The sequence below is a fragment of the Ambystoma mexicanum genome, chromosome 1q (genome assembly GCF_040938575.1).
Source record: "Ambystoma mexicanum isolate Mex_15411 chromosome 1q, UKY_AmexF1_1, whole genome shotgun sequence".
Classification (NCBI taxonomy): domain Eukaryota; kingdom Metazoa; phylum Chordata; class Amphibia; order Caudata; family Ambystomatidae; genus Ambystoma; species Ambystoma mexicanum.
The window spans coordinates 917,881,358-917,895,471 of record NC_090922.1 but is presented as its reverse complement, the minus strand read 5'-3'; positions in this window follow the sequence as shown (position 1 = coordinate 917,895,471).

Genomic DNA, 14,114 nt, shown 5'->3' with positions numbered 1-14,114 from the left:
TGGAGGCTGCCCCTGGTGGCTGGGGGGGTGGGGGTGCAGTGAGACATGAGTGGGGGCCTGGTGGAGGCTGCCCCTGGTGGCTGGGGGGTGGGGGTGATGGGAGACATGGGTGGGGGCCTGGTGGAGGCTGCCCCTGGTGGCTGGGGTTGCAGGGGGACATGCGTTGGTGGGCAGTAGTGCAAGGTGACATGTGGGTTGGCTGGGGGGAATGGCCATGGTGGATGGGGTGCCTGCAGGACATGTGCAGGGTAGGCCCCTGTGGTGTGGGCCACCTGCAGGGGCCGTGGAGGGTGTAGAGGGAACACCTGGGAGGACCCACACGTGCAATTCACGTGTGGTGCTCCCCGCGCACCCCTGTAATACACGTACCCCGATGGAATCGCGTGTGATACTTCCCGCGCACCCCTGAAATACACGTACCCTGCTGATTTTGCGTGTGATACTTCCCGCGCACCCCTGAAATACACGTACCCTGCTGCTTTTGCGTGTGATACTTCCTGTGCACCCCTGGAATACACGTACCCTGATGGAATCGCGTGTGATACTTCCCACGCACCCCTAAGATACACGTACCCTGTTGCTTTTGCGTGTGATACTTCCCGCGCACCCCTGAAATACACATACCCTGCTGTTTTTGCGTGTGATACTTCCTGCGCACCCCTGGAATACACGTACCCTGATGGAATCGCGTGTGATACTTCCCGCGCACCCCTGAGATACACGTACCCTGCTGCTTGTGCGTGTGATACTTCCCGCGCACCCCTGAAATACACGTACCCTGCTGCTTTTGTGTGTGTTACTTCCCACGCACCCCTGATGCACACGTACACAGGACAATCGCGTGTGGAACTTCCCGCGAACCACTGAAATACACGTTCCCCGCTTGGCGTTTGCTGTTTGCCAGCCTTGTGAACTGGTCCAGGGTTAGCAAAGCCCTTTGCCATTATTTGGGGATTTTGAAGTCTTTTCCTTGCGCGAGGGCGTTCTTGGGGGCGTAACTGGCGCTGCTGCAGGGTCGCTGCGCCACGCTGCGCCACGGCTGGTTTTGGATGCGAAAATCTATGAATACGCTGTGCGTGGAAATCGATTTTAGCACACGCGGCTGGCGCAGAAATACGCACGGGCACGCTGTGCGCCAGCCGCGTGCGCCACTTTTGTGTGAATTTCTATGAATTACCCTGTTAGTCTATTCAGTGGTTCCGAAGTTGGCTGGTTGAGGTGGTCAATAGTGCATTTTGGCTTGCTTCCTATGGTTTGCTGGATGTTGGTGATTTTGTTCTTGAAGTGGTCAGCAAGGGCGTTCTATAATTTTTGTCTCGGGGCTGGTGTGCTGTTGCACTTGGATGGGTTTTTTATCTAGTTTATGATATCCAACATTTTTTTCCTGGGTGTTGCTTGCTTTTGTGACCCGTTCAGTGTAGTATCTCTTTGTTGCTTTGAGTAGTTGGTGTAATCTGTCTTTGGTATGTGTTTTTTTGTGTTTTTTTAAGCTTTTCCTCCATTCTTGTTCTAGTTTTATGTTGATTTATTTCAGAGCTTCCAGATTGGAAATGAACCATCTTTCCAGTGTTTTCTATAGTGATGGGGTGAAAGGTTCTTCTGGTGCAATGTCATCTATTGTTTTCATGGTCCATTTTAGGATTGGGTCTGTTCTTTTTTCTATAATGGCACCATCTAAGATGGTGAGTGATGGTTATAGATATTGGTAGCAATTGCACTAGCAATCTTCAGTGTTTGCCATTCAAAAGGCTCACAAGCACCAGAAGGCTCAGCAGTACAATCTGATGCAACCAGATACCATAACCAAAATTCAAAACCCCCCACTGGCTCATCCCAATTAGTTCTTGTGGCTACATTCAGATTCCAAGGTGCATTCCCATGTCTGCTGCAAAGCCCAACCTCCACACAAGTTCTATAGGTTACCCATCAAACACAGGAACCAGTAGCAATTGTAGACCCATAGAACCAATGGTTCAATGTGAAATGACCTTGTTTTAAAGGTCTCAAGAGAAAAAGAAGGATTTACTTTGACCGATTTTCTGTTTGATCATAAAACCCTAATTGAAAAGGTCTTTTTCTCTTTCATTAAAATGTGGTTTTCCCATTTTTTTTAAAATATTTGGCGTTTTCTCCCCCTGAGGCCCCCATTTATCCCCCCTCCCTCTCCTGTGGGATTTCAGCCCCAGCCACCTCCCTCACCCCTACCTGCTCACCCGCAGGGGTTCTGCCCCATCCCCACCCAACCCTCTAGCCCCACCCCCTAAACCAAAACACATACATACAACACACACACCAACACACACATGTACAAGCACACACTTACCCATTCCTCGCCCTCTGCTTCCTGGTCCAACAGAGACTGTCAGCTCCTGAGTGCACATGTCTGCAACAGTGGCATGACAGTACGCTTTAGACATACCGTTCCATGCAGTAAAGGAAGGGTCTTTCTGAAGTGACCTTTTAGTGAAAATATCTTTGTAAAAAGATCTTTTCGCTGGGAATGGAACCAATGGGTGCTAGCTACTGTGTCCGAACATTAAATGAAGTCCAAAATGTTCACACATTAGGATATCACCTATTCCCTTTTGACTAAGGGCAAGTGTATAGAAGAAGTACACAGGCCACTCAGGGTAAGGAGTCTAATGTGACTAAAACCCGTTTAAGTATGATATGATATCATAGGTTATTTATAATGTGCTTAATACCCAGAGGTTTCTAAGCATGGACCCGGGGATCGAACTTGTGTTGCTCCGTCTTGTCTTGCTTTCAAGTTGAGCACGTTGCCCCTGAACTATCCTCCTGAGACTATGAAGGGGCAAGGGGGTCTATCAGAGGTTACAAGGGACATAAAGGAAACAAATTGATGGGGGCTCACATTGTCATTAAGAGAGTCCATAATGCAATTGAGGGAGCTCAAGGGTCAACGTTAGCACTGATATTGGTTTGACTTCTGTATGCTGGAATGTTAGAGGATCTTCTTTCTTGTCTATGAATCCTGACCTCTGTCGCTATCTACAATTTTTCTCAATCATATTTTTACAGGAGGCTTGGTTTGTAGCTGCTCCCTTGTTTGATGGCTGTGAAATAACGTCAGAACCCGCAATTCAGGGTCCAAGGGGACGTCCTGCGGGAGGGTTGCTTATTGCAATTTGGAATGGTGGGGGCTTAATGGAAATGGAACATCACAAGGTCACTGAGGATATATTAGCTGTGGTGATGGAGCCAAATGAAATTGCCCACATCAGGCATATATTTTCAATAAATATTTATTGGATCCTCCTGGTAATCTGGCCCCCACAGTGAAAGAACTTAACATGATTTTGGAAGACTGGTTCATTACACCTCCAGCGGGCCAGGTCATTATTGCAGGGGATTTCAATGCTGATCGTAATTCTTTTAGCGCATCAGATCTTGAATATCTCCAGTGTGAGAATTCTGACGATCTGATGGACACTTCAGTAAATCCCCAAGCCCTGAGAAAGAAGGTGCATGTTTCTAGCAGAAAAGGATACAAGGACAAATATGGCACCATAATCCAGAGGGTTGGGGCTTGAACATGGTGAATGATCTGCATGAAAGCAGTACTATTAATATGCCAACTTGGTTCGGCAGGAGTGCATCATCCTCTAGAGATTTTATTTTTGCATCTAAAAAGGCTGTTCGATCTTGTAATTCATTTTAAAATCTTGGCCAACATATTTAGTGATCATGGTATGTTAAGTATGGTATTGGGCTTGAAGAGGAGGGAACAGGTTAGTCAATTTTATATCCCACCCTTATGTATTAATACTCAATGTAACTGATTAATCTTGCATGACGGGAATATAACTAAACTTAACATGGTCTTGTTAAAGGATTTTGAAAGTTTTCCATTTGAGTCCAAACGAACTGCATATACCCTTGGAACATATAATCCGTATTTACAAAATGTGATTTTAAAATTCTAGGAAATTGGATTAAAAGTTCAAAAAAGGTATACTCACATATGAATAAGTTTGACCCACTAGTACAAGACATGAAAATGTGTACTTGTCGACAGATACGATATGTTAATAAAGCTCCCATCAGCAATGTAAACAAAGTTTAAATAATGGGATGAAAATTAATCGATATTGCATGTACCAAAGGGATCCATAGTCTATGATGTTGACATTGAGATAATGTAGCTTTCATAAATTCTGGACCTTAATTAACAGACTAGAGACAAGTCAAATTTTGATACAAACCAATCTCATCTCTGTGACTACTTGGGGGTGTTACTTTTCAGACTTTTATAGGGCAGGAGTATTACCAGAAAGTGATTTGGTTATCCACAAGTCTCCTGCTTGGCCCATGAGTTTCAGTTGAAGACATAGAGAAGCAAATACTTAGAGCCAGTACCTCCAGGGCAAGTGGCCAAAATCAATTAATGAATGCAATATTTAAAAATAATATTGAACTCTGGTCAAGATAGTTATGGTTGTTGTTTACGTATACAGTGACCTCTATGTCATTTCCCAGTTCATGGAATACTCCTTATTTGATCCCCATTCATAAAAAGGGAAATATGTTGTCCCCATTGAATTATCACCCAATTGCCCTGATGGACGCTGACTCTAAAATATTTGCTTCACTGGTACTGGAGCACATTGGTGAATGGTGTGCCCATAATAATATTCTTGATATGTATCAGATGGGCTTTAGAAAAACATGGGTATGGACTGTGAGGGCCTTTTGTTGTGTACCCTTCAGCAACTAGCCTGGAAGGATAAATCTCAACCAATATATGTTGTCTCAATGGATCTGGCAATGGCTTTCGATTTGGGGAAACAGACAAAATGATGGTGCACACTTGATGAATTAGGTTTGCATGGTGGACTATTAAGTAAATTGATTCATCTACATGAGGGTTCCAGCATTCAAATTAAGTTATGCAGCGACAGATGGTTGACACAACCCATTTCTACTTTTAATGTACTTAGACAAGACTGTATGTTGGCACCCTGTTTGTTCAATTTGTATGTTTCGGATGTTGGCAAGGCTCTATCGAAAACTTCATTTGTCCCACCTAAAATAAGGGAATTGAAAATATCATGGGCAGCGTATGCAGATGATTTTAATTTTTTGACCACACCCCATTAGGACAAAATTTGGTAGTATGTCCCTACCCGACAACTGCATTCACCAGATAATAATTTGCTTCAGATTCCACGCACCAGGTGTGTGAGTAAAAGGGGACCAAAGATTTGGAGTTTACGGTCCAAGAGCATGGAACAAATTACCCAGAGAAATCTGCGAAATTACAAATCTTGCAGCATTCCGCAGGGCAGAAAAGACCTACCTGTTTTGCTAGACCGTATCTGAACCAGTAGCCAAGCATAAAGATTACATCTGCACCCATATACGATTGAATTCAAAAGGTGCGCGTTTACAAATGCTAAAAAAATCAAAAATAAATCAAATTAGGACTGCAAAGACTCCTAGAGGCTTTTAATCAATATATTGTGGCAAACAATCTGTGTATTAATTCGCAAAAGTTTGTAATTCTAAAGATGCACAAAAGAAAAAAGTTGAAGTCATACTCACGGTTTATTAATCAATCTAAACTTGAAGTGAAAAGGGGGATGACTTATCTAGGCTTTCCGATAATTACTTATCCCACAAAGTGTTTCTACAGGAATTACTTAAGAGAAAAAATGGTCAAGCTTAATGTTCAAATGAAAAAAATTGACAAGAAATACAGCGAATTGTCTTTACTTCGTGTCATGAACCTTTACACAGCTAAAGTGATTCCACACCTGTGTTATGGACTGGAAATGTTTCTGGTCTGGTGTACATCAGAATTAAGTAAATATGAATCTCTGATTTGGTGCGCAGTATTATACTTCATTCCCAAATGTGTTATTTATTCCACAATGAACTGGGGCTCCAGTCTCTACAAGGTTTTGTAGAATGGAGGAGACTGTCACTTTCCAGAAAATGTTATGTGAGTCCTTTTAATAGCCTATACTCTACAATAAGTAGAGAGGTCAGGCAGGGTAGATACACGTGGGGTTGGTTTATACTTTCATGTCTGATTGTTTTTGTCTGCTATATAAACTAGGAACCACTCTGGAAACCCTATTGCAGAATCCCCTGAAAGTGAAGAAGATAATGCAGTGGAATTATTGGGCTTTTACTAATTTTTACTAATAATACAGTCTGCAGATCTTGTCTATTTGCTCAGATTATTTCTACTCCAAAAGGTTTATGCATCATGGAACCCTACCTGAAACTCTTCCCAAATAAGAAAATGAGAAACAATTTTAAGCGTTTCAGGTTTAACGTTTTGCCTACTAATGAAATTCTATCTATTAGAGGTGGTCTGGCGGAATCCTCGGCTTGCTGCCAATTTCGCTACTGCGTGGATGAAATAGAAACACTTTTGCGTTTGATCACATGTTGACCAGTATTGAGAACGCAAAGGGTAGAGCATATTAGTAAACATGTAATTAGCATCCATTGGGTTTCCTTGGACTATCGCTAGTCGAATATTATGCACAGTAAATCTATTTCCAAGTATTTGGCAGTTCTTAGGTTTTTAAACGATGTGTGTAACCTTTGTTAGTATTATTCTGTTAAGGTTTTTATATGAAGTATTGTCTCTATGCATCATAATGTAATTGTATGTTTTCTTGAATGAAGGAGTCCTGTATTGTAATGAAATTAATGTGTCAGACATGATGTAGTTCTATTGTTTTTAAATGGAAATGTTCTTAATTTGAATTCTATTTTTGAAAAAGGTTTGGAAAATACCAATACAAATAAATAAAATAAAAACATAAATTAGAGGGGCGAAGAAGAGGAGGAGGAATGGTTGTTTACTCCCAAAATCTATGAATGTCCAGAAAACTTTGGTGAATGCGATATGTGGGCACAATGCGGTCGAGGTGGACTATTATGTTCCTCTAGCATTTGGGGTAAACTCAGTTTGGGGCCTCTTGGACTAAGGAAGGCAGTGGACTGTGGTAGGGACAGACCTCATACACCTGAAACAATGGCTCCCTATAAAGTCTGATCCAGTAACCTTGGTGAATGTCCAGGAAGGTGTTCCATACTTGAAATAGTTATTTCTGGTTTATTTGATTGAACAGTAATGGAAATTGGTTTGTTAGTAGGCAAACAAAAGAACACAACTTGAGTTTAGAACTGCATCAGAGAAGGTGTTATCCTGACTGTTCTTTCCATTTACCTCCAGTTTATTGATTTGGATCTTTTCTTTGAAACAAATCCTTATTTAACATTAAGCAACCTAACATCATATATCTGTGTAAGGATTGATCAATGCCCTCTTTGATACAAGAAGATGTGTTGTAGGTTGTTGATTGTGGGTACAGTGACATTGATAAGGTATTTTAGGGGGGAGGGGGCAGAGGGGAAGGTCAAGGATTAAACTTGGCCAGTAATCAAGTTTGCTGAGCAATGGGTCGAGATTATCATTTTTAGCGAGTGGTGAGTGGGCTGGGCCAGATTGTCCTCATACGAACCTGTAAGCAGTACTGTACTGTAGGCTTTGTTCTCTGTGACCCTTGTCTGAATGAGCGGGGAAGTCACAAGGCAATCAGATGGCAGATGCTACAGTGTGGTTGGCATTGAAGGCAGAGGAAAGGATTACCTTTGTCTAAAATCAATCAGGAATGTAAAGTCTTCTAGTTGTAGAAGGAGTAGATGCAGTTTGTTATTCATTCAAAGAAGGCAGGGGTGAAGGAGGTAAAATATACAAATATCTCAGTGTGGTCAGCAAAGAGGTGGCAGAATGGATGACCGTTCCCAGGGAGGAATTGCCTAGTTCTAACAAAATGACTACTGCTCTGCATGAGACCAGAGATGTGTAGTTGCTTACCTGCCTGCTCTGCCCCACACTACTATGTAACCAGCAGTGATATCAATCATAAAGAAGAAATATGAACAGGCCAAAGTGTATACCTCCTTTGCCCCTTTTGCTAGTGCAGTTTTAGGCTAGGCTAGATATTCAGGAGGGTTGTGATTGGATAACAGTAACAGTTTCAGTGCATCATTCAACATTTTTAAAAAAGTCCAATCAAGGTTCTATAAAATTATAAGAACTTTAATGAAACCATACATGCTACAAACTAACTAAAACATCTACAAATCCACCCTGCTAAAAGAAAGACATATATTGCTGAACTTGGTGTGAAAGGGCACTGTGGGTTGATTTTCAGGGGTGTTCTGGCAAGAGACCTGGCAACAATGGCAATACTTCAAGTATAGGAAACCCACAAAACCTGGCTGTTTCTCTCTGACTTCCAGATACCCCACCTCCCTGCATCCACTCCCTGCCTCTAGCAAACATGTTTCATCAAGCAGTCTGCACATCCCCATCCCCGCAAATCCCCCCTTCCTGCCCTTCTCAGTTATCAACCACTTTGCTTGGCCACACAACCTCCCTATAGGGAAGCCAAGCACACATGTAGGACTCATGTAATCACTCGAGCAACTTGCACCTGTAACAAATCCTGACAGTGGGCCAGGTAATGTACTCATATGGGCTTGGAGGGTGGGTAATGCATCGCACTTAAAATGCACCTTGGGACAATTCTGCGGATCATCCCATAGGAGGACAATCAGGCACCTCAGACCCCACGCTTGTGGTTGGCACTACAAAGCACAGAAGGGTTTGCATCCTCTCCGGCACCTACACAGCCAGCAGAATTCCAAGCCTCCACGAGACCATGAGGCATTTGAAACCTCAAGATCACTGTAGAACATCAAAGGTAAGTACAGCTGTGCTTTTTTTGAATGAATGTGGGCTTGCTTTGAAACAAAATATTTTGCTAAAACCATTTTGCAAAAGCCCTCGCAGGACAAGATTCCCTCATCCATTCCCCCATGCGTCCACTCCCTGCATGGATTCCCCGCAATTCCTGATCGCGTGCTCTCTCGTTGCTTCCATCCTTGCTTGTTCAGTCGGCGTGTCCTCAGTCCGTGTGGTCCCTCACAATTCTTGATCACGTGTGCTTCCGTGCCCTTCCACCCTTGGCTATGCTCATGTCTGCACGTCCTCAGCCTGCATGGTCTCTCGCATACCTTGATCGCTTGTACTTCTACGCCCTTTACATCCTTGGCTTTGCTTGCGCATGTGCGCCCTCAGCCAGTGCGGTCCCTTGCAATCCTTGACCACAAGTGCTTCCGCGCCCATCCATACTTGGCTATGTTCATGCCCGTGTGTCGCAGCCTGCATAGTCCCTCACAATCCTTGATCATGTGTGCTTCCGTGCCCCTTTCATCCTTGGCTTCGCTCCTGCCTGCACATCCTCAGCCCATGTGTTCCCTCGCAAACCTTGATCACGCGTGCTTCCGTGCCGCTGCTAGCACCCATGCGCCCTCTATGTGTTGTTGCCCCTGTGCAGGCCCCCTCTGCCTTCCTCCTCTTTCCCTCCCAGACCTTGTTGATACACTGTGCTGCTCTGTGTTTCTTCTTCTTGGCCCCTTGCTTATTGCACTGTTCCTGTTTCTGTTTTTGCTTTCTTGACTTCTGTTATGTGTACTGCCTACCTCAATTTATTTCTCTCACTCTTCGCCCTAGGTTCCCTTTGATCTCTGCTCAGATATCTAGTCCTAGCTCTTCCTGGTTGTTCCCTGCTGTGTCCTTCTCTTTCAGGTGCCCTTGTCTTAGCCACATATAGTACTGCCTACTTCTGTATGTTTATTCATACTTCTCCTTAAGTTCCTCTGACCTTTATTTTCCAGCCCCTGTTCTGCCTGGGTGTTCCCCTGCTGTGTCATTTTTACTTAGGACCCTTCATTCTTACTCTGTTAACTAGTTTGTGTTCAATTCTATTTGATTACTCTTCTCTTTGTCCCCATGAGCCCTTTGTTAATCAGCGTATTATTTATTACTTATTCTTGTCTTGTTCCGTCTCATCTGCTTACACCCCCTTGTGTCCTCATCCAGTGTCTCCCCCTTTCTGTTTTCCCTCTCCTTGCCTACCCCCACTTCTTCTCTCCTCTTTCCCCCACCTCTGCATCCTCTGTGGTGTTCTTTATTTCTCCTATATTCTCTAACTGCGTTTCTATTGACTATCCTGATCCTGCTCGTCTCACTAAGTCTGGTAGGAAGAAGTAAATATATAAGGATATCCTGCTCTCCAACCCAGGTCTCCCGATCGCTGATATCTATACCAGCACTTCTTCCAGGCAGACCTTCACTGACATCCTCTTTGTTGTTCCTTCACCAGACCTATGGACTCCTCATATGGTCTCTGTGCTCTCTCCTTTTTCTTCCTCTCCCATTAATGGTGGCACCCGGTGGTAGGCCCTCCTGGCCCCCTTCCACTCCTCTAAGGCCATCATTAATATTTACCTGAATGGCACCCTATTGGTCCAAGGCCCTCAGGCTAACCTCCTCCTCTTTCATGGATGCTTCCCGTGCCTTATCAATTTCCTTTCCTCTACCGCTGTCCCTTCACTACCTTCTTTGGCTCCCTTGCCTCCTCCCTCTGCAACCACTCTGGAACCCTCATGCTCCTCCTTGGCTATCTTGCCCTCTCCTCCTTCCTCTTCCACTGTTCCTCGTGCTCCTTCTAAACTTCTGCAGGGATTATTTCTGATTTCTGCCCTCCCCGGAAGTATTTTAAAGTTGGCAACCTTCTCCACCTTGCCACTCTCAGCTCTCACTCAGCTGTCAACACTCCTCTGACATCTGACATCTTCTGGAAGAAGATGTTCTTGGTCTCACCTTGACATGGGTCACGGCCAGCTTTGTCACGGCCAGCTCTTGACACTTTCCTCCCTGATGGCTACACGGTTCTCTCTGTGCCCAGACCTAACCGTTCTGATGGGGGTGTATCCTTGATCTTCCTGGAGTGGATTCCTGCCTCTATCATTCCTATGCAGGCCTACTCCTCCTTTGAATGCCTTGTCTGCAGGCTCTTTCTCTCCTGGTTACTCTATCACTGTGGCTACTATTTAGCAGTCACCCTGTCAGATAGACTTCTTCCTATCCAAGTGGGTGGATTGCTCCTCTTCCCTCCTGGCCTCAACCACTCAACTCCTATTCCTTAGAGACCTCAACACCCACCTGGATGCTGCCTGTCCTTCCTCCTTCACGACCTCTGCGACTCTCTCTCTCTCTCTCTCTATTCTTCCCTTTGGCACGACTCACTCTGCAGGGCACACTCTGGATGTTCTGATATTCTCAGACCTCCCCCTCTCTAACCCTATCACCACTCCTCTCTCCTGGAGTGACCACTTTCTCCTCTCCTCTTATGACTCTCTCCCTACCCCTCAGGCCGAGCCAAACCCCACACTGCCACCCACCTTCTCGGTCATTAAAACCATGAAGCGTGTGTCAGTTGAGGTTTTGCCACCACCTTCTCTCCTCCCCCTACATCTCTGGCTGACTCACATCCTGAATCAGCCCTTTCCAACCTCCACTCTTCTAACTCTGATACTCTTGATGTACTTGCCCCTGTCATGAGGATCCGTTTGAAGCCCAAAGACAAGTGAAACTCTTGGTACAACTCAGACCTTGTCACCCTTAAACTCAAGTGTAGCGTGGCTGAGAGGAAATGACTGGCCACCTCTGCAACCTCTGACAAACTGGCCTGCCGCCTGCTCAAAAGGCAATATCGACTCTGTCCTCACCGAGAAGAGAGCTCACATCCAAGCCTGCGTCTCTGCAGCATCTAACAACTCGGCCAAACACCTTTAAAATCTGCAAGGAGCTAGCCAATCTTGCTGCAGTCTCTACCTCTACTGACCCCCCCCCCCAAGGCCCTCTGCACAGCCCTGGCTTCTCATTTGATCTTTAAAACCGAGGACATCCTATCCAACCTCCCTTCCTCTCCTCCTTCTCCCTACAATTTCTCCTTTACCTCTAGCCTGCCTGCAGCTTCCTCCCTTCCTCGCTTCTTTGCCTTTCCTCTGTTCACCTCTGGCAAGGTTTCTAGACAAGTCCGATCTATAAAAGTCTTGTCAAAACAAGTTCTTCCCTGTTCTTCCAAACCCATCAAGGACCACATGACACCCTTGCTCCAGCCTTGGCCGACTTCTGCAACCACTCTCTCGTTACTGAAACCTCCCCTCCCCCTGAAGCACTCTTTTATGCAGCCTCTTCTCAAGAAACCCTCAGCCGACCCCTCCTGACTATTGCCTGATCTATATTACTCCTTTCCTGGGAAAACTCTTGGAAAAGTTGGCCATCCTCCAGCTTATTCTTCACACTGAATCTGTTGGTTGTCTCCATGACCATCAGTCAGCTTTGCTGCATCCTCCTGACTTTAACTCAATATATCACATTAAGCAGACAGCCTACTCTCCTGACTGACACAATCTTCACCTTTCCAAGGCCCTCCGACCCCTGCACCGATATCTTTCCTCCTCATTCTCCTTACTTTTGAAAGCTTCCTTTACTATGAATCCTGCGCTACTTGTAACTTGAACCCTACTGTGCACTAAACCTGCACACTGTTGTTTTTTGCTACTTTCTAGTGTTTAGCCATCCATTCTAATCTAGATGTGTCTCTAAACCTGCACACTGCTGTTTTTTTGCTGTTTTCTAGTGTTTAGCCAATCATTCAAATGTAGATGTGCCACTAAACCAGCACACTGTTGTTTTTTGCTTTTTTCTGGTGTGTTTAGCCAAATATTTGAATCTAGATGTCCCTCTACACTTGCACATTGTTTGTCTGTTTGGGTTCTTAAAACTCCTGTACCTTTATGCACATCTTGCTTAAAGCACCACCTTCACCTCTGCCTGACCGGTTATTACGCCACCTGGTGAGCCTATTTGCGCACTTTGCAGTGCCCCTGTCTGCTGTTGCTTTTCTTTCCCTGTTACTCCTATGGCACTATACATCTTTCCTGACTATTCTACCTGCTATTCTATCGCTTACCCTAGCTCTCTCACAAAGTCTGGAATAAAAAGCTTAAAAAATCTCTCCTGGTCTCTAACCCGGCCTACCTATTGCTGACACCCACATCAATGCTACTTCCAGGAAGACTATTACCGATATCCCCTTTACTGTCCCCTCCACAGACTTCTGAACTTCTCACCTGATCTCTACTCTCTCCCCCTTTTCCTCATCACCCATCAATTGTGGCACTAGATGGGAAGTACTCTTGGCATACTTAACATCCTCTAGGTGCATCTTTAATGTCTATCACAATGGCACTATCATGGCCCAAGGCTCTCAACTTATTCTCATCCTACTTGACCGGCGCCTGCCCTCTCTCGTCAACGTCCTCCCTTTTCCTGCTACTACTCCTTCCTCCTCTCCTCTAACTTCTCCACCACCACTGATGGGAGTATCACCTCCCTGTACCCACACTTTCAAAGCTGGTAATCAGCTTTATGTAGCTACCCTGAATGCTTCTTCTGCTGTCAAACACTTTTCTGACATCTTCCTCCTTTTTGAAGACTTTGACCTTGTCGTCTTCACCCTTACTGAGATGTGGTTCAGTGCCAGCTCTGTCACTGCTCTTGACAGTTTCATTCCTGAGGGCTACAAAATCCTCTCCAAACCTAGACCCAACAGGCCCGGAGGTGGAGAGGTCCAGATTTTCCCTGAGTGGGTCCCTGCTTCTATTACCCCTACTCAATCCTATTCCTCTGTTGAATTCCTCATCTCTAGGCTCTGGGTCTAGCCTACTCTCTCTCTCACCCTTGCTACCATCTACAGGCCCATGGGCCCTATTTATCTCTTCCTGTCTGAATGGGCTGACCCTGCCTCCTCCTTCTCAACCTCCTCTTTCAAACTCCTCCTCCTTGGTGACTTCAACATCCACCTTGACTCCCCTGAAACAGCCACCTCCGTGTCCCCTGTGACTCCTTCTCTCTCACTATTCTTCCTTTTGGTCCGACCCATTCAGCCGGAAACACTCTGGATGCCCTCATCAATGGGGACATCCCTTTTTCTAACCTGGTAACCACCCCTCTTTCATGGTCTTACCACTCTCTCCTCTTCTCTGGCCTGGGGCCCCTTGGCCCTCTATCAGAGCCACACCAGCACTGCCTGCCTCCTTCGTTGTCATTCGACAGATGAAGTGAGTTCCAGTCAAAGCTTTTGGTTCCAACTTCATCCCCCCACCCACGTTTGCCTCTGACTCTTCCTCTGACTCTGTCCTTGGTAATG